The 27,400-nt window shown below is 37.2% G+C and overlaps 1 long non-coding RNA gene and 1 pseudogene across 3 annotated transcripts in view; one reads left to right on the top strand and one right to left on the bottom strand.

Annotated features, from left to right (window-relative positions):
• The window catches only part of LOC141275987 (uncharacterized), a 219,597-nt gene that overhangs the window by 45,674 nt on the left and 146,523 nt on the right, over positions 1 to 27,400 (bottom strand). Inside the window, exons 1-2 of one of the 3 annotated variants that reach the window (XR_012324713.1) lie at positions 20,425 to 20,569; positions 8,728 to 8,793 (exon numbers count right to left, since the gene is read on the bottom strand). This is a non-coding gene — a long non-coding RNA (uncharacterized lncRNA). Of the gene's footprint in view, positions 1 to 8,654; positions 8,794 to 20,424; positions 20,570 to 27,400 lie in introns of those variants that run through there. The other 2 variants (XR_012324712.1, XR_012324711.1) reach the window with 2 other exon arrangements.
• LOC101323648 (type 2 phosphatidylinositol 4,5-bisphosphate 4-phosphatase pseudogene) lies at positions 21,897 to 22,599 on the top strand (annotated as a pseudogene).

Here is a 27,400-nt window from a genome sequence, read left to right as displayed (position 1 = left end):
ACAACACGAAGGATGCAGCTGACACACGGATATTAATTTTAAGGCTGATAGCTTCTACCCACCTGATGGTGTTGATACAAACATTGATAAGTCATCTCCATTGATAAGCTCATGTTTTTGGAAGAGGAGTTATGGAGGCATATACATTAAGTTTATGAGGCAGCTATGCTTCAACAATCCCTTTGCCTTCCCCAATCGTTCCTTAACAAAACCAGGGACACAGCAGCCATCCGTATCAAGCCTGCACCACTCAGAATCAGACACTCTATCTGCAAAGGATCCACAGACTCGCCAGCTCCAATGACACGAGTTATAGGTAAGAACAGAACACTATAAGCTTCAATTATATCCAATAAAGAAAAAGTCTATTTATAGAGACTCAAACAATGGTTGGATCTAATGCAAACTTAATGGTCTCTGTATTTGCCAGGATTATTTGGCTTTTTGTATTCTGCCAGTTCCAGGCTAAACATAGTGTAGTACATGGGTAACTCCCTCTGTATCTGAACAGAGAGGCAGACAGGCTGCCAGAGCACCACATGTAAAAGACCTAATTGAGGGGGAGGGGATGGGTTGGTCATCTGCTCCTAGAGGCTTCTGTACTTAATGAGAGTGCAAACCTACTACATTACTACACAGCTGACTCAGTGAGACTTGTGGTCCACATCGTCTACAGAAGCTACTCAGAATTCACAAAGGTGGAGTGTTAACTGAAAGAGGACTCTATGTAGAGAACCCCGAATTAGCTACTACCAGCCAATGAATGACCTCTTTTGACTCAGTCTCCCTTGTCCCAAACTGAGCGTACTTTTTGCCAGACTATAAAAGACCCAGGACATACCAAAGTACTTCAGAATCTGACTGCTTTAATTCTGGTTTTCTGCCATTTCTGAGCTTTTTTCTGTGTGATGCAGGGGAAATTACTCAGCTTAATTTGCTCTTCTGTAAAAAGGAGCTGCAAGGAAGCATCTTGGTATAAACATTACATGTAAAACATCTAGCAAAACCCCTCGTACATGGTAGACACTCAGGAAATTTTAGTACATTGTAGCTCCTTTATCATTCGGGATTTTATTGCAGCATGGATCCTAGGCTCTTAAATATTATTTGGTCTTCCTTTCACATAATCTATATATAATTAATTAGAATAAATCATAAATCCAGAAATGATGATAAAACATCATCTTAGTTTATTTCCTTCTCTCTAGGAGGTAGACATTATTCAATTACTGGAATTAGATCTACCTTCCCAGTTATTACAATTTGTTACTTTATAGTTCAAGAGAAAGTGAATGAGTCCAGATATTGAGAAAGAAAAATAAAGCCACATGTGGAACTGTGACACTAAATTATTCAAGTTCATAGATTCATTTAATCCACTCTTTTAAATTGAGAGAATTGGAATTAAGTAATTAAGAGGCCACAGCTCCTGTCTTTAGAAAGTTAAAATTTAGCAGGGGAAGCAGAAAGCTAAACAAACTCTGTGTGTGTGTGTGTGTGTGTGTGTGTGTGTGTGTGTGTGTGTGTGTGAGAGAGAGAGAGAGAGAGAGAGAGAGAGAGAGAGAGAGAGAGAGAGAGAGAACAGAACGGTGTATACAGTTTTATGAAAACACTCAAGATGGAGCAAGTTCCTGTTCAGACACCACTTCTTCAAACCACCCTTGTTAGTATACTATTTTTTAAAGGACTTTCCCTGATAGAATGTTACTATAGCACCTTCAAATAAACTGTTCTCACCCAAATTCAACTATTTCTGTTTTATAAAATCTCAAGTTATTCTTATCCGGGGAACTCAGTGAACAATGAAAGAACATAGTTGCGAGTACGTCAAAAATATACTGGGTTAACTGCATACAGATTACTAAGCAATTAACATAGGAATATTAACAGTTTAGTAGCTTTGTCTTATACAACAAAGGCATTCTTGTTAACAGTCTTTTCAGGGTCCCTGATAGATTTCATGTAATTTCATCTAATTGAATTGATCAGTGCTTCTTCGATTCTCTGAGCCACTAGGAGGCCTCACAATGACTGAAAGACTTGACTGGCTCACCTTTCTGGAATCACGTTGATGATTACAGAGGCTGCTGGTCAGAAGTGGCCACACCCTCCACCTCACTCCAAAGTTATTTAAGGGTTTCTAGGGCTCCTGTAAGCCCTCGAAGTGGTCTATTTGTCTATTCCCTGAAGGAAGGATTGTTTTTCCAGTAAAACCTAAGAAAGTCTTTTAGAAAACTGTCCTCCCAGGAAGCTCAGTTAACTGTTTGTCATTGGTCCTATTTACCACTTCAAAACTTCCTAAACTCTGCCCAGAAACTGGCAGCCTTAAGTTGTGTTTCACAACAATATACTGATGGTTGGAATTAGAAATCTTCAAATGTTTACTTGCCCACTAAGGATGGACTACAGACTCTGAAATACAGAAGGTCCTTATTACCTGAGGGTCATTTGCAGTGGGAAAAACTATATAAATTATTTAAGATAGGGATAAATTAATACATTTTTTAAAAAATCAAGGGACATTATCTTAAAAATGAAACTAAATTAAGATGCTGTTTGATTTTTTATTCATTAACTTCAAAATGTAATTGAAATTCTACTTAATTCTTACAATGGAGGAAAAATATTTTTAAATCAATCACATGTTATATGAAAGCTCTGAATGACAACTTTCTTCAGGTTATATTTCGTCTTTACAACAGATATTTTAGATCTTCATCCGTTTCCCTAAGGGCTTCTGTTAGTCATTTGAAAATCAAATCATGCTCTTTAGAAGCATCAATCTTATCATTACCCTTGTTATTTTTTCTTAACCAGTATTAAGCAGTCTAAACATGCTAATTCTAATGTCAGTGATTTGCCTGTGGTTTGATCAAGTCTCCAATACAGTATTGGAAAATTAGCATTTTCGTCTTAACTGATGTTCATTCTCTGTGCCTTGTATTATTTAGTGTTAACGATATCAAAGATCAGTAGGATGAGAAGTAGAGCAGAGTGTTACTTAGTTATCAGTTGGGGACTTAATTTTATAAAGGGTTGATCCGTTTGTAAATATGTTCTTATTATGATGCCCTCTACCTCATTAATTATAACTTTTCTAAATCATAGGACACAGATAATGAATATTTAGATAATGTGGACCCTTATATTTTCTTTTCATTGTTCTTAGTAACTGTCAGCCCAGCTTGTTGTCCATGATTAATTCAGGGGATTGTCTACATGTCACCATGCAAAAACAAAAGTTACTTGATTGCTCAAATTCTTCTTAAGGGAGTAGGCCAGCAGTGAGGAATTGTCACGCCATTTAGTGATCCTCCCAGTTCCAATCCAAGGCATGATAATGTTGCAATTGTTTCGGTAGTGGAGGTGTCCAGTTCAAATCTCATGACTCCGAGGGGAAACTATGAAGAATTGTTACCAAATGCCTGGTTCATCCTGGTAGAAATGTAATCAGAGTGGAAGTGGAAGTGCCTGCTTGGCACAGTCCTAGTCCAAGGATCAGCAGTTGCATCAGAGAGAAGTCTGACGATCTAAGAATCCAGAGCTCTGGATCCTGGCCCTAGCTCTTCCTCTAACTATGAGTAGAACTTCATAAAAGCCTCTGTGACCCCCATTAGTTCAGTTTCTGTATCTGCCAAATTGGATAATAATTTGTTCCCTCCTAATCCTTGTAATAGGCTGAATAATGAGCCCCTGACGATGTCCATGTCCTAAATTTCCTAGAACCTGTGAATATGTCACCTTACATGTTCAAAGGGATGTTTCCGATGTGACTAAGGATTGGGGGATGGGAATATTATCCTAGATTATCTAACTGGGTCCAATGTAATCACAAGGGTCCTTACAAGAGGGAGGCAGGGGGATCAGAGTGAGTAGCAGAAAAGGTCACCATGGAAGCAAGAGGTTGGAGTGATGTGAAGAAGGGGTCATGAGGCAAGGGGAGCAGGCAGCCTCTAGAAACTGAAAAAGGTAAGGGAATGGATTCTCCCCTGAAGCTTCCCAATGGAACACACCCCCACTGACATCTTGATTCTATACTTCTGACTCCCAGAACTGTGAAAAAATAGATTTATGTTGTTTTAAGCCCTCAACTTTTTGGCGATTTTCACAGCAGCAATAGGAAATTAATACAATGTGTAAATGACTAGGAAAATCAACAGAGCAGTAAGTTTGAGATCCCTCAGGAAAAGTCAAAAGAAGCATTTCAAAGCAAGATGACATGGTAGGTCATACTCTGTCCATATATAATTAGTAAAAAATTCCACGAATTATAAACGCGTATGAACCAGGATTGGGTCGTTCCTTGGTTTTTACATGCTTTAAGTACAATTAGACGTACAATTAGACGTGGCATGAAGGCCTCAGCTTTCTTGATTACGTCACAAGGGTCTCCAGGTGTAGTCTACCTTATCACTCCCATGACCTTCAATCATCCACTATGCTGTCCACCTAACCTCATACCTTTCCCCCTTTTTGCTCTTCTCCTCCCACACCTCTTCTTGCTTTCTGAAAATGTGACCGCTGCACTTTGTCAGAAAACAAAACACTGAAAAGCACCTGAAACTGTAACATCTTCAGGGCAATTTTCTCAGCATATAAGCAGCTAGTCCCTTGTTTAGGAAGAAAGAATGGGGTGAGAGCAAGGGAAAGCTTGAAACACACCATAAATATTCAGACTCTAACTTGGAAGTCCACAAAGGAAATGCATCTCTCATGTTATTAATATCCTGGTCATCACTTTTTGCCTCCAAATAAACTTGTTCTAAAGCCAATCAGTCCAATGTTCGAAACTTCAAATGTGACATAGAAATATTTACAAGGACGGGAGTTATTACTTCGAGTATTATGTATAGTCCCTAGATTTAGTAAGTGTGATATTGTGATTTATAATGAGAAATATATACTTGGTCTTCTTCCCCTTCCTGGCACAGACGTCCTAAAACCATTGGAATTTCCTAATTGTTGAGAGCAACGAAGGTGTCTTTTGTTATGTTAACGAGGTGACTTTTGGAAAGCTTTCCAAGGTAACCTAAGGAGGGAGTTGTTTGCCAGTAAAGCCAACCTTGTGATTAGAGGATTGAAACTTTCAATCTCACTCCTCACCTTCGACCTCCAGGGAGTGGAGTGAGGAAGAAGATTGAGTTCAATCATCAAAGACCAATGATTTTTTTTTTTTTTTTTTTTTGCGGTACGCGGGCCTCTCACTGTTGTGACCTCTCCCGTTGTGGAGCACAGGCTCTGGACGCGCAGGCTCAGCGGCCATGGCTCACGGGGCCAGCCGCTCCGCGACATGTGGGATCTTCCCAGACCGGGGCACGAACCCGTGTCCCCTGCATCGGCAGACGAATTCTCAACCACTGCGCCACCAGGGAAGCCCAAAGACCAATGATTTAATCAATCATGCCTATGTAATGAAGCCTCCATAAAAGCCCAAAAGGACAGGGATCAGAGAGCTTCCAGGTTCAAAAAAGCATGCCCAGAGAGGACACGGACTTCCCAAGTCCCTCCCCACATACCTCGCCCTATGTACCTCTTCATCTGGCTATTCATCTGTATACTTTATAATGTCTTTAATAAAGTGGTAAATGTGTTTCCCTGAGTTCTGTGAGCAATTCCAGCAAATAATCAAATCCAAGAGGGAGGAGGTTATAGGAACCTCCAATTTGTAGTCAAGTTAGACAGAATTTGTGGGTAACCTGGGGACCAATTACTTGTGATTGGCATCTGTAGTATAGTCTCCTGGGACTGAGCACTTAACTTGAGGGATCTGACGCTATCTCCAAGTAGACAGTGTCAGAATTGAGTTAAATTGCAGGACACCCAGCTGGTGTCCCAGATTTGCTTGGTGTGGGGAAAAAAACACCCATCTGGTGTCACAAGTGTTGTTAGTTCTATTTCTCTAGAGAACACTGACAAATACAATGGCTAAGCTAGAGTCCTTTAACAGGAAAAGAAGCAAATCATAACATAATATTCTAATATTCCCAGGTTCTGCACCACTTTCAGAGCAATCTCAGATGTCTCTAAGATATCACCAATGATATTAGGAAAGAAAAGTTCACAAAACTAAAACGTCTGATCTGCTGCTTCACCTCTGTACCCCATCCCAGTGTGGTATTTTGAGATCCAATCTGTAAAATCCAACTCTGGAAGACTACAAGACTTAGAATGATTCTAAATTATTTTCTGAGGTAGCATTCTTTGATATTACAAGTATTACCCTACAACAGTATTCACATACCTCACCCCTCTCAATGGGCAGCACTAAATTGCCTGACTGCAGCAAGTAAATTGAGATAGTAAAAAGAATTTAAGACTCCAGCAGCCTCATTTTTCTTAGAAAATCTTTGCCAATGGTTTCTCATATATATCATTAATATTTACTTTATGAACATCTAAAAAGCATGAAACTGAAAGTATCTTGATAGTCCCTAGACTTACTTAACTTTCTCATTAGTATAACAAGAAAAAGTAAACTATGTGTTTTCTCATTACAAAAATAACTACCATTTTCATACTGAAGTCTGTTCCCTTTTCTGGCTGTTACCTGGGTTAGGTTACCTGATATGTATGGGTTCCAAAAAACTTTTCTGCTTTCTCCTGGAATATCGGCCCCTGTGCTACCTTTGGGATGTTTTGTTCTTTTGTTTTTCATTCCTGAGGCAAGGAATGATGTTTATTCCTTCATGTCTCAGTTTGATTCTTGCCATATAAGTGCTCTAATCCAATACCAAGGCATTAAAAACTTCCAGCAGTTACTTAGCAGAACAAACCCTGCTTTTTCATTAAAATCCATTATCATCACAGCTAGAAAAAATGATTCAGGGCGACTCTGATATGCTTACCTCAAAACATGATTGTTTCAGTTAATATACTGACTAAAATTTGAATGTATGAACAATACAGTTTCCAGGAAATCATCTGTGAAACGTACATGCTGCTTGTGTAGTTTATATAGTTTAAACAACCAAAAAGAATAAGGTAATTTTGTTCCAAATGTCAAAGGACTGTCCCAAAAGTTCTTATCTGTAAATATTGTTGTTTTCTTGCTTACCCATTTACTAAAACTTATGGGTATGAACAATAGAATTTTCTGGAGAACTTCATGATAAAGCAAAAGCTGCTGTGTAATTTAAACCAACAAATAATAGTACACAATGACTTTGCTCTAAATCCAAGTCAATATTCTTGAATAGGAAAAATTAAGAAAGTAAAAACAAAAGAGGTGTAAGAACTCGGGTCTGCCCTCCGTTCATCAAATATGAAGATTGGGCATTAGGAAGTGGAAAATTTTGAGCACGTTAATAGGTAAAAATGTATGATAGTGTTTAAAAAGATGATACAATTGTAAGGTTTTTTTCCTCACTTAATATAAGCATAACCAAAAGAATTAGGTACAGTGATTATCCCCATTTTATAGATGATGCAGCTGAGGTGGTGAAGTTCTCAAGGATACAGAGCTAGTGAGTATCAAGGCCAGGATCTGACTTAGTCATTCTGTCCTCAGAGCCTTGCTCTAGATAGGGTTTACACAATTCAATAATGTACAAATATAGGAAAAGGTGAAAACAAGTTTTTTTTTACTCAAATTCAGATGCCTAATAGGTTTCTTATTTTCTTAAAACAAAATGAGACAAAAAAAATTAACTTCTAGGCTTCCAAGTCATAAATGTTACCATATCACCTATTAGATTACAAATACTTAACAACACCCCCTGGTCAATGGCTCAACAAATTGGACTATTCCTGCAATCCATCTGCTTAGCAGGTGGCATAACTTTCACTGTTAAAGGACCTTTGTGGTTCAAGGCAGGTACAACAGGGTAGGAATAGCAGCAAGGTGGATGTCATCTTTAAGTAAAATGGACAACTTCTTAAAAGAGATGCATGGGTAGTTAATGGCAGGAGTTTTGCAGAACCAGAACGCTCTCTAAAAGTATCATGTAATATTAACTTTTCTCAGCCGTCTGACCTCCACTGTCCCCTGTAAGACATGTGGATATTCCTATTGTTGAGCCCTCTGTCTTTATTGCTGATTAATTTATTTCCAGAATCTACAGCAGTCTTTATTTCATAATGAAATGATGTTTTGTTGTTACCTCAGTAAATAAACTACTTTGGCTAGAGTGGAAAATAAGAATCCCATGTTAAATGTAGAATATAGAATTCCATGCTCAAGTAAACCATGTTAGAGTAAAAAATTCTGTTCATTGGAAAAGAATTCTGTATGGAATAAATATGAATTAGCCTGAGTTATATTCTTCATATCTTAATTATTTTATTACACCCTTGCTTAACTATGCTGAAAACACTCATTGTATCTCATCCTTGCTTAAGACTTAGAAATAAATTTTTTAGAAATACCATGGCAGCAACTGTCATTTCTTACAATTTTTAAAAAGTCTTTTCTCTTAAAAGGGCTGAACCACAAACTCAATTCCTTAAGATGAGAAACACCTTCACTCCAAATAATGAAATGTGGTGACAGTGATGAGAAAGAGATGACAAAGAATATTTAAAGTGGAAATGAGTTGTACACCTGAAACTAACACAACATTGTTAATCCACTCTACTCCAATATAAAATAAAGTTGTTTTTAAATAATAAAAACAAAGTCACTGAAAAAATAAATAAAGTGAAAATGAAATGCTTACCTCTTTATCTACGGCCTGCAATGTTTTGGGTTTTTTTGTAGTTTGAATGTTTAATAACAATCTAGATACTCACTAGAGAGTAATCCATCTGAGAGCCTGACCATTCATTCTTCTATGACTTCAGCACAGAGCACCAAGTCTGAAACACAAAAGTTTCTCAGTAAATATTTATTAAATTAAAAGAAAGACAACTGTTTTTCTCTCAAACATAGGGTATCACTCAAATTCACTGACAAAGTATGTAAATTGTACCCAAATGGAAAGTGAGATCATAGGATCACAGAATTTTAGAAATGCAAGGAAGTTCATGAGGTTTCTTTCTTGGTGCCTAAGAAAATTCTAGGCTGTAGGAGAAAAGTACACACTAAGAGAAGAATCCAGTTCTCAAGCTGCTGTGTTTTTTCTCCTAGTTATGTGCATTTTTCTGATATTTTAAAATTCAGTTTCCTTTTCATTCACATTGGAATGCCCATCCAGTCTGCTTGCTAGATGCCTCTTAGGTGAGCTCTTATCAAAGCTCAGCACAGAAGTATCATCTATTGGATCAGACCCCTTTCTGTTCCTCCTTTACACTTAAATTAAAAATTCAGTGTGTCTCAACTGTAAGAAAATTATAGCTCAATTGCAAAGAATAATGCCAATTTCAGAGAGAAATGTCTAATATCACAGTAGAAACAAATATTGTAGAGCTTTTAAAATAGACAACTAGGACTTCCCTGGTAGCGCAGTGGTTAAGAATCCACCTGCCAATGCAGGGGACACGGGTTCGAGCCCTGGTCCAGGAAGATCCCACATGCCACGGAGCAACTAAGCTCGTGCACCACAACTACTGAGCCTGCGCTCTAAAGCCTGCAAGCCGCAACTACTGAGCCTGCATGCCACAGCTACTGAAGCCCACATGCTTAGAGTCCGTGCTGTACAACAAGAAAAGCCACTGTAATGAGAAGCCTGCGCACTGCAAGTAAGAGTAACCCCCGCTAGCCACAACTAGAGAAAGCCCGCAAGCAGCAATGAAGACCCAATGCAGCCGAAAATTAAATAAATACATTTATTAAAAAAGTAAAATAGAGAACTGTAGAACACATCCAGAGAGCTTACCTAAATCAAAGATATACCATGGTTATCTTTAAATGTAATGGTTTAACTGAAAGATGTTAAGAGGTCAGTCAAGGACCTACAGCAAATAAATCAACCCTTCTGCCTGTTATTATATCAATAGTTTCATTCCTGTGGATTTGTATAGCTTTAAAATGCAAACATACTTGAGACAGGTCATATCTGCAAACACCCTATCATTTAAAACCTTATCAGGGGGACTTCCCTGGTGGTCCAATGGTAAAGAATCCGCCTTCCAATGCAGGGGATGCAGGTTTGATCCCTGATCAGGGAACTAAGATCCCACAGACCGCGGGGCAACTAAGCCCGTACACCAAAACTACTGAGCCCACGTGCCTAAACTAGAGAGCCTGGGTGCCGCAAACTATAGAGCCCATGCGCCCTGGAGCCTGCACACCACAATTAGAGAGAGAAAACCCACATGCTACAACTAGAAAGAAGCCTGCACGCTGCAACAAAAGATCCCGTGTGCCTCAACGAAGATCACATGTACCGCAACTAAGACCCAATGCAGCCAAAAATAATAAATAAATTAATTCATTAAAAATAAAAACAAACAAACAACCTTATCAGGATTACTAATCACTTGACAGCAAGTCTGAGAATCAAAGCAGGTACCCCAGAATGTAAAGGAAAGATAGCTTCAGACGTAATTTAAGTACATCAAAGATAAAATGTATATCAACTGGATTTGAGCTCTTTCTCTTCAGAGTCCATAAACGTTTTGTACAATTTTATGGGACTTATGTATATTGCAGTTACATGACTGTTTTATTCTTCCCTTTAGCGTGTGTCCTCTGTGTGGGTAGGAAAAGCTTCTATTTGTTTCCTCAGTTCCTATTCAGTGCTTTGCATGAAGCCAATGCTCATTTTTATGTTTGTATATTAAATTCTGCTTTGAGCCATCATTACATTTGGTAACTACACTCTTTGGTCATATTTAGAATAAAAAAGAAGCAAGCGATAGTCCATAGACATGGGCTAATTAATTGCAGAAGCACTAATACTCTAAAACAAATCAGCTGTAATGTATAGCGGCATCCATTTTGTTGATTTTCTATCTCCAGATACAATTAAAAAGAAAAAGACAATTAAACCTGGCATGTTTTTGTGTGCTGCCATGTTGACCTATGAAGCTCCATTCTTTCACCAGCAACCTTTGCAAACCACTAGTTACTGTTTTATTAATATGTCCAAATCTGATTTAACAGAACTCCGAGCCATTCTAGCACATCAGGCACAAAAAGTCCCTTTGATCTTCTTGCCACTTTTAAGAAACATCTGCATCTTTGTAAAGACCTGGTGGGAAGAGCCAGAAGTTTGAGAACAGATACAGCCACATGTAAGAAGATAGAAAGAATTGTTAGAGGAACCAACCCTTCTTGTTAGAGTCCCAGAGACCTGAATGGAAGGCTGGCAGCATCTAGGGCTATAAATGTAGAGTCGTTTCCAAGAGTTGGACTTCAGAGGTGACCCATTCCATCATTCTATTGAATAAAACAGCCTGATATCATTGTCAAAGAAGGACAAAGTAGTAAGATTGGTTTTAAGGTTATCCAAACATTTGCTTCACAATAAGGAAATTACAACCAAAAAAGTTCCTACTTGGACTTTGCCCTTTTCTAATTTTTTAAGATAAAATTTAAACCTTTCTTTGTCAAAATTTCTCTGTTGTGTTTTATTCCATCTGGGTTTCATTTCAGGGAAAAAAGAATAGTCTCCATAAATATCCAACATATATCTCTGTGCATAGGGTACAAAATGGTCAACTACTGCATCTGTATCCTCTACAAGATTCTGATCTCACCAAGTGCTTAGATACCCTTTATATATTCCCCAGCTCCAGTCACGTGTTTGAACTGAACTGAACTTTTTTGTGTTCCAGATAAATGCTGGAGTGTGCCATGTAAAATAATGTTCAAACACTTCTTTTGCACTGAGTGTTGCAAATGACAAGATGAAGATTCTGGGACTAGCTCAGATGTGTTGGATAAGAGAGATCCCCGAGGGCTAGTTCCAAGACCTGGGAAGGGTTAGCCCTTACCTCCCATTCTGCCGCGAGTCTGAGGTTTCCTTTCCCATGCAGGTGGAAATGGAGAACTGAATGAAAGAAAAAGCAAAGTAGCAGATGATAGCAGAAGTTTTCCATCATAGCCTCATCCAGTTCTCTAGCACATGTTGCAGATTGAGTATTCTGTGAAGCCCAAGAGGCATGAACTGAACAGGAGGTTGAGCCAAAACTCCTCATGGTTTATTGAAAACATTTCCAGGGCTTGGAAATGTATCCTAATAGGAATTCCTATCATTTCTGGCAAAGCCAGGCAAACTAGTATGTTCTGAGAACCCAGTGGCCTTCCCTCTCCCCTTTTAGCAAGAAAGACAAAGTAGTCCAGAGGTACATATTTGAAAATAAGTTGCTTTCAGAATTTAAACAAGAGGATTCAAAGTCTTATGTCCTGGAGTATTCTGAATTTTCACTTATATAGGTATACATATACATATTTATGTAGTTAATACGGCACAGGCTGGGAAGCAAAAAAAATCTAGATTCTAAACTATGATCCCCTTCTCACGGAAGGCTACTAAATGAGCTCTGAGGTGTCTCCAAATTGTAAATTATGCTGTTCTTTCATTTTATTTTTATCAAATTTTTTGAAGTATGTTTTAGGAATGGTAAACTGCATACATATGAAGTGTACCATTAAATGAATTTTGACAGATGCACACATCCATGAAACCACCAATACACTAAAAAAGCAGAATATTTCCATGACCCCCAAAAGACTCCTGGTGCCCCTTTGTAGTCAAGCCCTTTCTCTACCTTCAACCCAGCCAACCACTGATCTGTTTTCTGTCAGTATGAAGGAGTTTGTATTTATGGAAATGGAATTATGTAGTAAGTACTCTTTTATGTCTGGCCTTGTTCACTCAGCATAATGATCTTGAGACTTAACCATGTGATTGCATGCACCAGTAATTTCTTCATTCTTATTGTTTTATTTTTCTAACCACATATCTGCTGATGGACAGTTGGGTTATTTCTAGTTTGGAGCTATTTTAAATAAAGCTGCTATGGACATGCATATACAAGTCTTTGTGTGTTTCTCCTGGGTAAGTACCTAAGAGTGGAATGGATGGGTCATATGTTAATTGTATATTTAAAATTTCTAAAAAGTACAAATTTGTTTTCCAAGCTGGTTATCTAATTTTATATTTCCATCATGAGTAATTTTATATTCCACATTGTCACCAACACTTAGTATGGTTAGTCTTTTCAATTTCATCCATTCTATTTGTGTATGTAGCTCTGTCTCATTTTTTTTTTTTTTTTTTTTTTTGCGGTACGCGGGCCTCTCACTGTTGTGGCCGCTCCCGTTGTGGAGCACAGGCTCCGGACGCGCAGGCTCAGCGGCCATGGCTCACGGGCCTAGCCACTCGGCGGCATGTGGGATCTTCCTGGACCGGGGCACGACCCATGCCCCCTGCATCGGCAGGTGGATTCTCAACCACTGCGCCACCAGGGAAGCCCTCGGTCTCATTTTTATCTGGATTTTCCTGATGACTAATGTTAAGCATCTTATCATGCACTTAGGACCATTACTTTATCTTCTTCTGTGAGGCGTCAATGAAGTTATTTTTATATTTAGAAGTTTGTTTCTGTTTTCACTGTTGAGTTGTAAAAGTTATTTATGTATTTTGGTTACAAGTCTTTTGGCAGATACACATATTACAAATATTTTCCCCAATCTTTGGCGTGGTTTATTTTCTTAACCATGTCTTTTGAAGAGAAAAACAGGATGTAATAATAAAGCTAAATTTAATGTGTTTTTGTCTGGTTTATACTTTTTGCTCCCCCAAATTGCAAAGATTTTCTCCTTTTTTCTTTAGAAGTTTATTATTTAACTTTTAATTTTGTGATAATATTAGACAGTCAGAAAAGTTTTCCAAGTAGTATTGAGGGTTCCCAAAGACCTTCACAGAGCCTCCCTTAATTTTAACATTTTTTATATTCATACAATTGTCAAAACTAAGATGATAAGACTGGGAAAATGCTGATAACTAAACTGGAGGCTTTATTTGCATTCAACCAGTTTTTACACTAATGTCATTTTTCTCTTTTTAATTGAAGAATAGTTAGCTTACAATAGTATATTTGTTTTACTTATACAACACAGTGATTCAAAATTTTTATATACTCCCTTTAAAGCTATGATCCCTGTGCTGTACTATACATCCTTGTAGCTTATTTTATGCATAGTATTTTGTACCTCTTAATCCCCTACCCCTATCTTGCCCCTCCCCCATTCACTCTCTTCACTGGTAACCACTAGCTTATTCTCTGTATCTGTGAGTCTGTATCTGTTTTGCTATATTCATTTATTTTTTAGATTCTACATATAAGTAATAACAAGCTGTATTTATCTGTCTCTGACTTATTTCACTAAGCATAATGGTTATTATGCTTAGTCCATCTCCATTAGTGCAATGGCAAAATTTTATTATTTTTTATGGCTGAATAGTATTCCATTGTGTGTGTTGTGTATGCATGTGTATATATATATACCAAGTCATCTTTATCCATTTGTCTGTTGATGGACACTTAGGTTGTTTCTGTATCTTGGCTATTGTAAACAATGCTGCTGTGGACACTAGGGTGCATATATCTTTTTAAATTAGTGTTTTAATATTTTCTGGATATATGCCCAAAAGTGGAATTACTGGGTCATATGATAGCTCTATTTTCAGTTATTTGAGGAACCTCCATACTGTTTTTCATAGTAACTGCACCAATTTATATTTCCACCAACAGTGTACAAGGGTTCCCTTTTCTCCACATCCTCTCCAGCATCTGTTATATGTGGTCTTTTTGATGATAGCTCTTCTGACAGGTATGCAGTGATAGCTTATTGCGGTTTTGATTTGCATTCCCTTGATGATTAGTGATGTTCAGTATCTTTTCATGTGCTTGTTGGTCATCTGTATGTCTTCTTTGGAAAAAGGTCTGTTCAGGTCTTCTGCCCATCTTTTAATCAGGTTGTTTTTTTTTTTGATATTGAATTTTATGAGCCATTTATATATTTCGTATATGAACCCCTTATTGTCATATCATTTGCAAATATTTTCTCCCAATCAATAGGTCATTTTTTCATTTTGTTGAAGGTTTTTTTTTCTGTGCAAAAGTTTTAAATTTAATTTGGCCCCATTTGTTTGGTTTTGCTTTTATTTCCTTTGCTTTAGGAGACAAAAAACATATTGCTATGATTTATGTCCAAAAGTGTTCTGCCTATGTTTTCTTCTAGGAGTTTTGTGGTTTCATGTCCTACATTTAGGTCTATTCCATTTTCAGTTTGTTTCTGGATATGGTGATAGAGAATGTTCTAATTTTATTCTTTTACATGTAGCTATATAGATTTCCCAGCACCACTTATTGAAGAGACTGTCTTTTCTCCATTGTATATTCTTGCCTTCTTTGTTGTAGATTAATTGACCATAAGTGTGTGAGTTTATTTCTGGTATCACTTGCTTTCAGCTTGAAGAACTGCCTTTCTTAAAGTGCAGATCTGCTGACAATTTTTTGTTGCTATAATTTTTTGGTTTTGTTTGCTTTTTTTAACCCAAAATGCCTTTATTTCACCTTCTTTCTTAAAGCATATTTTTACTGTAGTAGAATTTTGGCTTAACAAATTTTTTTCCTTTCCATACTTCAGAGATTTGATCCATGGTCTTCTGATCTTCATTGTATCTGGTGTGAAAACTACAATCTTTCAAATCATTTCTTTTTCCTAACTGCTTCCAGTATTCTCTCTTTCTCTTTGATTTACGAACAGATTCATTCAGATGTGGCTAGGCATTTCACTTGTACTTATTCTACTTGTGGTTCACTGAACTTCTTGAAGATGTAAAATTAAGTCTTTCACCAAATTTGGTATGTTTTGACCCTTATTCTTAAAATGTTTTTAGTAAACAGTTAAATTGATTAGAATCCAACTGCAAATTCTGTTTCACCTGCAGTGGGTGGTATTGCAGATCTCAGTTCTGTCCTTTTATCCTTAGGGGCAGCTAACCTTGACTTTGCTCCATGTATGCTTGGTCCCAGGGTCAATCAGAGATTTGGGTAGAGTGTATATACAATTTAGAATTCCTCTTCTTTGGCTTTTTCCTCTTCGGGACTTCTTCCCCACACTCTAGAGGCCATGGTTGTCCTGTTCTCTGTCCTCTGCTTCTTTAGCTGCCCTTCACTACTTTGTACCTGACGCTCTGGCTAGCCTCAAGCTCAGGTCATCAAAATAGGAAGCTCAGCCCATGACAGCCCTTTCTTCCAAATTTCAACTCACCTCTAATACACGTCTGCTCTTATTCACTTTCCAAGAGTCATTAAGTAAGACTGCGTGTTGGTATGTCTGTGTGCATGTGTATGTATATGTGTTTTCTCTAGAGTATATAGTTGTTATCTGATGAAGCATCAATCTATTGTGACCTTTTCTACCATACTAAAGACACAAATGCCCCAAATTCTATTATTTAATATAGCAATAAATGTGTGTGTGCTTTTGCCTAACTAAACTGTTGCAAATGCTACTTATTACTCCCCTTTATTCATTTTCCCATAATGTTAATATTTAATTTAAACCAGGTGTTGTTTTAATTGCTGGTATGTAGAGTATTCACAGCTGAGCACCTTTTTTGCTGTTCTCAAATAACTCACAAAAAAGAGTAGGTAGAATTTTTAACAAGTTTGAGAAAAGGAAATTGGGACTCCAAAGATTAGAAGATCACGAAAGATCACACGTGCTATGGATTCATGTGTGTGGAGAGAAAAAACTGTCCATTTTGAGAGCAGAAACAACCTAAAGAAACCTTAGGAAATGCAAGCATTTCCTATGAAAGACTGGAGTTAGATCACTTAGGTGACTTTCAAAGATTGCATAAATAGTTAATGACTCAATCAGAATGTCTTCGCAGTCTCAAGGATCAAACTAGTAGGAACGTGGGCGTAAAAAACCCAATGTCTGTTCTATAGAAAGAAGGACTTCCAGCAAAAGTGCCACATAAAAATGACAGACTAAAGAATTGTACTTTTTCTATATTAATTTAGAGGCATTTAAGCAGAGACTGAACTTGTCAGGGAAGCTGTATATTAAGCATTTGATGGGTAATTGAACTAGATAACCATTGAGGTTCCTTCCAGACCACAGCATTCACAACTTGACAATTCAGTGACCATTATCATTGCACCTAAAAGTGCCATTTTTAAAATTCTGACTCTATTACCTTGACACATCTGTATTTGTATGTCCTAAGGAAATAATTTTTTGAATTGAGGGATTAATGTTCTTAGCATGTGGTGCTTGCAGAGCTATTGATGCTGCCTAAGAAAATATTTTAGAATTCCTGTCTATAGCAGACATAAATTTCACGTAATGAAATCATTTTCATAAAGTTGTCATTTACTCTTCTTTGCAAAGAAATTAAAGTTACGTTCTTATTATGGTTAAAGTCAACTCTTATATTAAACAATCAGAATTTTCTTATAAATCAGACACACAGACATACTAATGTATATAGAAACAGAGATACGTGGATTAAAATTTTCCTTGGAAGAAGATTTCTTTGAATTTATTAATATAAATGTAATTTGAATTTTAAATTTTTAATCAAAGAGAAAGTGTGACAATTGTAACTTTTTTGTATTGTTCTATAATTCAGCTTAATGTACTCATGAGCCACTCCCTTTTTTCCAGTAGGACAATTGTTCTCAAAGTGTGGTTGAAGGACCCCTAGAAGTTCCCAAGACAATTTCAAGGGTTCTGCTAAGCCAAACTACTTCCATGCTATATAATATGGAGATATTTTTGCCCTTTTACTTTCCCTCATGAATAAGTGTGCAGTACATCTTTCCAGAAACTACATGTTATGCAGGACATGTGTTTTTACTGCTAATGGAATATGTGCTTGTGCGGAATATTCCTATGTTTTCTGAAATCTATAGCATATAAATATTTGAATTTTCATAAATTAACTTAATTTTTAATTAGTACTTACACTATTCTATTACTATCGCTGATTATACTTCTTTTTATGGAAGTCATAACATGGATGTAGTTTTGTGCTGCACCACGAGGCATGCGGGACCTTAGTTCCCTGACCAGGGATGGAACCTGCGCCCCCTGCAGTGGAAGCGCAGAAACTTAACCACTGGACTGCCAGGGAAGTCTTGATTATACTTCTTTTAATCTTTGTAAACTCATTATCATCCAATAAATTTTACTCTGAAATTCTCCTTTTAGCTACCTGGAAACACAAAAAGAAGTTGAAGTTGTCTAGATTTGTATAATTTTAAATTTTAAAAAAGTTCTAATCTTTTAATTATCTAAAGATAATATTTTTAGTAATAATATTACTATTTTAGAATATAATCATTTATTTTCAAATAGAGGAAATATATATTTGAGGAATGATTATTGGCTTAAAAAAAGAAGACTCATTTTCTCAACCCATAGATGCACCATCTACAACTAAAAATGCTGAGAAAAATTAAACTCTCATATTAGAGGGTCATTTGACTAATGGAAGAGAGAAATCTTCTCTAAGGAACCTGGTGAAACTGTAACCAAGAAACAAAACTGTGACAAAATGCTACTTTCCTCACCTTATAAATGCTAATAATTTTTTTATTGTGTCGTTTGAAACAGAATATTTTAAAACAGTTTTGTAGTGCCAGTTAAGTTGCAATGTTATTTTGAGACCAAGCATTCAAAAGTTTAAAAAATAAATAATTAAATATTTAAAACATAGTTGGGCTAAAGTCTTTAGCAGACAAAACTATTTCTTACAGTTTTTCAAACTAGACTTGGAGAAGCCACTGAAATATCTTACAGGGAATGTTATCATATTCCATTGGCTAGAGAAGAACACAAAATAGCTAGGGTCCACTTTGGACCACTGACGTTGCTCAATGCTTGCTGATGAAAAATAAAGGCATTCACATCAGTGCCAATTTGCGGTATTAGAGTATCTTGTCAAATTAAAATTTTCCTTGAAAACATGGAGATGAGATAATATCTCATCTGCACAACTGTACTTTTTCCTTACAAATGGATGAATCTACAGACATGGCTGGACTTGCTCATTTGCTTGTATTCATCTGTTATGGATACTAAATAAGCAACCGGGAAGAGCTTGTTTTATGTGAATTTTTGGCAACAAGCACAACTGGCACTGAAATATTCAAAATATTGAGTAATATTTTTTAATTACATCACTTTTTGGGCCCCATGGAAGAAATGTGTTGACTTTTGCAATGATGGTACAGAAGTAACTATGGGTAAAACTGCTGGTACCTTAGCACCAATCAAGGTAGTGGTACCTAACTGTACTACTGGCCATTGTATTCTTCACTGATGGGTGTTTGTAAGTAAAAAAAATAACAATAAGGTCAATGTTAATTAGGAATATTTGGTTTCTTGGCTCTTCCTGAGCACCTAGGATAATGGAATCTGGTGCTTGCTTTCTCCCTTGGAACATTCAGGGGAAACTTGAGGGATTTCATTTGAGAGTGGTTTTAAGTTGGGAAGGAGAAGGATTCAGGAATGAGGGAGCATGTTGCTATCTTTCCAGAATTCCTCTTCGTAGTTAATTGGTAAAAATATGAATGACTAAATCCATTAACCTTTTCCTGGATGGCTAATTTATTAAAAAATTTAACACAGAAATGCTTCGTTTTTCTTCACAAGTATAGTTCTAGGTTTGCAGATTTCCTTTCTGCTCTTGTTTGTTTGTTATTTTATTGATTCTTAAATTTATTTACAGTCAAAAACTCTCTCACTATTATAAGACCCATAAGGATGGAGTTGATGTTTATGTTCTATTTGTTACTCTAGTGCCTAGAATAATGACAGGTACATAGTGGTTACTCAACAGATAATTGCAAAATGAATTATTTTTATATTCAGTTTAAATTGTCTGAATTTTGTGAGATTTTTTTGTGAACTATGCTTCCAATAAATCATCCTTACGAACAGCAACAACAAAAAAGTCTATCCAATTATATTTACCATTATTTACAAAACAAACTAACAAACAAAATTTCCTTTTTGTGCATAGCAGGAATCTTTTAAAGCTTTTTTTTCTGTTTTATTATTTCTTTTCTGACTTGAAATTTATTGCATTTAATTTGTGATATCTCATTGTTTTTTCTCTCCAAATTGCTCTTTGATTTTTGCTTATTTACATCTTCCAGATTTATTTAATAATAAATACATGTTCTTAAATATGGCTCTATCTAATGGGTTAAAATCATGTAAATCTCTGTTTATAGGATACATGAATAAACCAAAGACATTAAAAATCAGAAATGTTACCATACTTGTCATTCACTGACATTTTCTGGTGGCCAATGCTGTGTTCCTTTCTGCTCAGGATGTTAAAACTAGATCCAGCCTCACCCTGATTAGTCCTACACAACTGCGAGTCACCAGGGACCTAATTAAAAGCCCTTTCCCTTTTAGTTAAAACTTTGAAGAGTCTCTTTCCCAGTTCGAGGTTAATTGTACTTGTCTTCACATTCATATCTTTCTCACCCTAGTACATCCACAGGAACATCAGACAACAGTTAATCTGCTCCCTATTGCGTCTGACTATCCACCTTACTCACCTTCTGGCTGTCTTCCTGATTCTTAGCTCTTAACAGAATCTCCTGATGGGTTTGAAGACTGGTTTAGAATCACTTTGTTGATGAAAATAGTTCCTCTCCTTGTCTTATGTCAACCGACTCTTCCTGCTTTGTTTTATATACAACCCCTGATCCACAGTTTGGAGAACTACAAATAGACTAACATACACCTGTGCTTACACAATCATACAAATACTGAATGATAGGGCACACAATCACCAAGATCAAACGTGAGCACTCAGGTCGGTGTTCTTGTATAGTGATGCCAGTTCAGACCACACTGGAGAGGGCTAATTTGGCTGGTAATGCTCTTAAAGGGCACAGGTGATTTTGCCCTTCCACATTCACAACATAGCACATCATGCTGCATCAATATGGCTACACTGGCTGATGTAACTTCCTATGTAGTTGTTTATTTTTTTTTACTATCATCATCATCATCACCACCATCATCATCACTATTTACAACTATATCTATTTGCTACTTCTTGGCATTATAAACACAGCATGAATTTCATTGTCTCATTAAATCAAAGGTGTTCTAGAATATTGAATGTACCTATATTTGCCAAATCCAACATTATTTTCCAAGCCACCAAATTCGTTTCCATTTTAAAGAAGAGAATTCTGATGTTCAGAAAAATAATTTTTCCCTAATGGCACACTGTATGTCATTGATGGAGCTGGTAATAAAACCCTAGTTGTCTGAATCTCCAACTCTGTGCTCAACTGAAATTGCATTCTTCACTCAAAGCTAAAGGAGAAAATAAAAGTTACACGCTGATTCCACAGGATATGTTGTGCTAAACTAATGTCACCCATTTCATTCCTTGCAACCCAAGCATACTTCAAGTACTATTTACTAAATGACCTGTGAAGGTCATTTCATGCAACAGTACAATGTTTGAAGTTTCTGAATTATCCATATTTTGAAATATTAACAAAATATGTTTTGTGAGCCTTCTACCCCCTCATAAAGTTAACAGACCACTTACCTACACTAGTCTCCTAATAAGGTTATGGTTGTACTAAATAGTGAAGAAGGTTTTTTAAAAAGCTCCCTACCATTTGCCAAGCAAGAAATACCATTATAATTTAACATATACTATCTCATTGAAATGCCTTAAAAACCAGCAAGATAGGTATTCTTATTATTACTTTACTAGACATAAAGATAAAGCTTTGAGCATTCAATTCATGTAATTAATTAACAGAACCAAGTTTCAAATTCCATTCTTCAGATCAACATCTCCTACACTGAAAATAAGGCATTATTTTAAAACCTCTCAATTTCAAATCTAATAATAAATATGAAACTGAATTTAAGAAAGAGAAACTACTAGACTCAGCCTCTCCCTGCCAGCCCCGCCATCACTGCTGCAGTCACGACTGCTGATGGGGTGGACGAACGTTTGCCTCTGCTCTCCGCATCCCATTCAAGAAATGTCACTCCCATGTCCCCACCATACTTACAAGAAAGCAGCCCCAGAGCAGAACTCCCACCTCCATACACAGCCATCGCCAGCCCAGACGCCAGTGGTATTCCAGTAATAAAGTGCCATGTGTGCCAATCTCTCATCAGTTTGGATGGCGAGCTTCACCAGCTTGTGGTTAGGTGCACGGTTTGCAATGATGCTAGGCCAGTCGAAAATCCCCCAACAAGGAAGAAGTATGTTAGATGCCCTCGTAATTGTCTCCTCATTTATAAGGACACATCATGGCAAATAGGATGTCCAAGACCCACCTGTAGACACGTAATTAACCTTGGCCTAGTAATGCTTATTTCTGCAGAACAGCCAGCTCAACCTGCATTGCCAGTCCAACCAGAAGGTACAAGGATCACGTGTGGGCACTGTGGAAACATGTTCTTGTGGATGGAACTGAGGTTCAACACTGGCAAAATGCCCACACTGCAAAAAACTTTCCTCAGTGGGTAGTGCACTTCCTCGAAGGCGCTGCTGCGCGTATATCGCCACTGGAATGATATGTATTTTCACTGGAGCTGGATTAACTGTTGGCACCCAAGACTTTGCAAGGCGATTTCATGCAACCTATGTTTCTTGGGCAGTTGCTTATCTCTTAGCTTTGATCTGCCTTATCTGGGCTTGTTATTGGGGGGCCATAAGAGTGAGTTATCCAGAACTTGGTTTTGCATAAGCTTGTTTATGATTTGGTCATGCAGGTGAGAGTATCTAGCAGTTCTCAATAAGCTACTCTGGACATCTTTAAATCATTTACCTAATGGATGTTTTTTTTTTTTTGGGTGTGTTGGGTCTTCGTTTCTGTGCGAGGGCTTTCTCTAGTTGTGGCAAACGGGGGCCACTCTTCATCGCCGTGCGCGGGCCTCTCACTATCGTGGCCTCTCTTGTTGCGGAGCACATGCTCCAGACGCGCAGGCTCAGTAGTCATGGCTCATGGGCCTAGTTGCTCCGCGGCATGTGGGATCCTCCCAGACTAGGGCTCGAACCTGTGTCCCCTGCATTAGCAGGCAGATTCTCAACCGCTGCGCCACCAGGAAAGCCCAACCTAGTGGATTTCACTCTGGTTTATATATGAAGTTTTAAGACTTTGGGAGTCTTTTATGAACAAATGCTCATTGTACTACATTATATGCAAATAGTTTGTTTTGCTGCTAAGTTTTCAAGCTCCAAATAATAAAACTTGGTCTTCATATTCTTTCACATCTCTTAAAAAAAAAGAAAAGAAAAGAAAGAGAAACTACTTATCATCATCAATATCTTCTATTTGATCTAGAATACTTTACTAGAGACACAATAAAGCATGTTTAACCTGCAGTCCACATGCTAAACAGGTATGCTCTTTATTATCGCAATAAAAAGGGACATATATTTTATTATCTAAGAGTATCCTGGACTTCCCTAGTGGCACACTGGTTAAGAATCCGCCTGCCAATGCAGGGGATGCGGGTTTGAGCTCTGGTCCGCGAAGATCCCACATGCCGTGGAGCAGCTAAGCCTGTGCGCCACAGCTACTGAGCCTGCGCTCTAGAGCCCGTGTTCCACAACAAGAGAAGCCACTGCAATGAGAAGTCCATGCACTGCAACGAAGAGTAGCCCCCGCTCGCCGCAACCGGAGAAAGCCCCCATGCATCAATGAAGACCCAATGCAGCCAAAAATTGATTAATTAATTTTTTAAAAAGAGAATCCTAACCACTTTGAAATGAATGTTCTTTAAAATTTTTACCTTATTTTAACAGACTAAATATTTAACTACCATAAAATAAAAGATGCCATATGAATCACCATATAAAATAGATGTTAAACTAGGCAGAGAATTACCTCAGCTTATTACATTTGTTTGGTTAAATATTCATGAAAACAGTCATTATCTATAGAAACCATCATAAAAAAGGTTAAGAGTAACACATCTATTGAAATATTTAAAAGTACTTCAAAAAGCTTTTATGCTAAGGAATCAGAAATCTTAAGAATAGAGAGGAAACATTAAATAAAACTCAAAACTAGATAAACCCATAGTGATTATGGTTATTCCATACAGGGCTTGGTCTTTCATTCTTTCTTATAAAAGATTTTTTATAATAACATGGAAGATGTGCATATATATATATATATGAAATATATATGTATCTGAAATGAATGGTTAAAATATTAAATGACAAAATTGAGATTCAGGAGTACTCTAACACATGATGGTTTCAAACAGTATAACAAAATAAGAATAAAGGTAAAGTCCTGATTTGGGAGCAAAAGAAACTGTGTATGGATAACATGGGGTAGACCTGGCTTGACAGCAGTTTAAGTGAAAAGATTCAGATTTGTCCTAATTGGTATTGACATATACACACTACAATATATAAAACAGATAACTAATAAGCTTTCACATATGGAGTGGGGCACAATAGCTAGTTGGCATCCCCTAGAATTACAGAAGTAGACAAAAGTCTCATATTCTCCCTGAACAGACTTTTCTGGGTCCTAATCTAATCTAAAAAGAATGAAATTAATAAATCATCTTTCTGACCTTGTATTTCATCATGTCATCTAAGTCACTTTTTAGTTAACCACCAACTCAGAAAATATAATCATCCATAGTAGTAGAGGGTTAAGAGTGAAAACCTGGATTCTGAAGCCAAACTGCCTGGGTTCACAACCCAGCTCCGCCACCTGTTAGTTATGTCCCCTGGGCAAGTTGCTTAGCTACTCTGTGACATAGTTCTATTTAAAATGTAGGTAATAGGGCTTCCCTGGTGGCGCAGTGGTTGGGAGTCTGCCTGCCAATGCGGGGGACACGGGTTCGAGCCCTGGTCTGGGAGGATCCCACATGCTGCGGAGCGCCTGGGCCCGTGAGCCACAACTACTGAGCCTGAGCGTCTGGAGCCTGTGCTCCGCAACGGGAGAGGCCGCGACGGTGAGAGGCCCGCGCACCGCGGTGAAGAGTGGCCCCCGCTTGCCGCAACTGGAGAAGGCCCTGGCACAGAGACGAAGGCCCAACACAGCCAATAAATAAATAAATAAATTTATAAAAAAATAAATAAATAAAATGTAGGTAATAATATTACATATATCATAGAGCTATTGTGAGAATCAAAGAAATTATTAAATGTTTGAACGCTGCCTGACACACAGTAGATGCTCTATGTGTGTTTGCTATTATTACTATCATCCTACCCTTTAAGTTATCTGAAAATAGAAAAATTGAGTAGATTAGCATGAATTTATAACTAACTCATAGCGTTCTCTTCTCTTTGCATCTCTTCTCAGCAAAGATATACTTTAGGAGTATTATAACAGAATATAAATGTTAAACTAAAATTAATTTTACCTTTTTCTTTTAGCATTTCAAAGAATCATTCTGCTCATTTTGATGAAAAGAGAATATTTTTCCAGCAGTGGGTAAAAATAAATTTCCTCTTTTCCAAGAAGAAAAGATTAGACAATCGTGGTTTACAAGAACTAGTTTCTATCTTTTCAAGAAAAGGAAAAAGAGTTTTCTTTAGTTAATGGTGTAGAGTCCAGTTATCATGGGTCACTGAGGTTCTACCTGATAGACCACCAAATGCTTCTGTGTGGGTAAATAAAATAGGGATTTGATGTGCATCTTAAAATTGGTAGAGGCTGGGAGGTTGGAGAGCCTTGTGTGGACAAGAGAAGTAGAAGATTGGAGAGAAAGAGTATGGAAAACTCAGGAAGTTAATCCAAGAGTCCTTTCTGGGAAGGATGAATCAAGTGGGAAGGAGAAAGGACACTACAAGGATATTACTTCACTGTCCATGAGACATGTTGGAAGAGGTTATTTGACAGCTAATCTGTCTTTGTATAAATTATATGGGAAGTTTTAGTAGTGGCCTTTAGAATGTGAAACACCTATTTCCTCCTTCTTCAATCAAAAGTAGCCTGATTGACCCTTGGAGAAGTTTACTTCTCCCAACAGTACAGTGGCAATGCTGTTGAAGTGGTCCTGAACAGGCTTAATCCAATCAATTCATCTCATCATCATGGCCTTGATATTCAATTTAAGGGTGAACCTATAACACAGTTCAAGTAAGGGAGACCACAGGGAAGTAGCCATTTTCTTCCTCTGCATGAATTGCTGAGATAATATGAGATACAGAACTGCACTCTACATAAAAGAAAATCCTGGGGCCACCATGTAGAACTGAAGATGAATACTGGTGCCATGGAAGATGGAGCAAAAAGACAAGGAAAAAAATTAGATGACTAGTGGCTTATTCACTGTGCCAAGTCACATTAGCATCCTTTATCTGGACTGCTGAGTTATAAAGTCAATAAATTCATTTGCGGTTGTTGATTATACCAGTTCATGTTGAGGTTTGTTATTTGCAATTAAAATAGTCCTAACCAATACAGATTTCACATCTATATAATAGGTTTGCACCACTTGACTAACAAGTGTTTAGGCATGTAAGAATTTTGTTTTTTTGTGAACCATGAATCCAGTTAGCTGACACCTCTGCTGAAGTATGTCACAAGTGTTCAACCTACTCCTCTCCAGCAACCCCACAAGAATCTTAGTGAAGTTGAATGAAGCATGCTTGATTAACCAACACTGGGCTAGGAGAAATGAGAAACATTACTAGAAAACATTTTTTCAGTCATTTGTAAGCATTGTAATTTCTACCCTAATAGTCATAGCAAAAACATAACTGCTCTGGCTGTATATACTCATTTAAAAATAGCACTTCACAAGTCACACACACACACACACACACACACACACACACACACAGAAGCACATTAAACTATTCTACTGTGTTAAAAGAAAGTCATAGAAGTGACATATACTCCAATGACCATCCACAAATCTTAGTCAGACACGGCCATATCAGTCTTTCTCCTGTACTACTTGGAATAGGAATCACTTTTTGTTTCCCAGCATGATAGGAAAAATTGATGTCAGCAGCAAAATTCCATCTGTTTGGCCACGTGAGGGCTATTAGCTTGCTCACAAGATAACCTCTCCCAAAGGACTCAATTTCATGTTCTAAAATACGAATTTGAAATTCATTATTTAATATTTAAAATAATTCAGGATACCAAAAATGGTTTCCTAAAATGCTAAATTGTTATAGTAGTTAGTATACGAGCCTCGGTAGATACATATATTCTTTCCTTCTTAACAGTTTAGTATATTGAAAGAATATATTAAACCACCTCGTGACATTCAGGACGATATTTGCATACCATAACAAAAAAACCAAATCTCCAGTCTTTAAAGAGTTTTAGGACTTTTAAAAGACTATAAAAGAGTGAAAATAGAAGATTATAGTCAACACCTAATTTACATTTTTTCATATCACACAGGACTTTCCACAGTCTAAATTGTGTGTGTTGTTGTTGTCATTGCTTTTGTTGTTTTCTTATTCATTGTTATTTCTTCTTCTAGTCTATAAACTACTAAAGGGCCGGGAAGAATCTGTTAGGTTGACAAATAGGAGGTTCTCAATATCTATTTGTT

Source organism: Tursiops truncatus, chromosome 12 (genome assembly GCF_011762595.2).
Source record: "Tursiops truncatus isolate mTurTru1 chromosome 12, mTurTru1.mat.Y, whole genome shotgun sequence".
Classification (NCBI taxonomy): Eukaryota; Metazoa; Chordata; class Mammalia; order Artiodactyla; family Delphinidae; genus Tursiops; species Tursiops truncatus.
The sequence above is the reverse complement of the archived record's forward strand: the minus strand, read 5'-3'. Positions and strand labels throughout refer to the sequence as shown.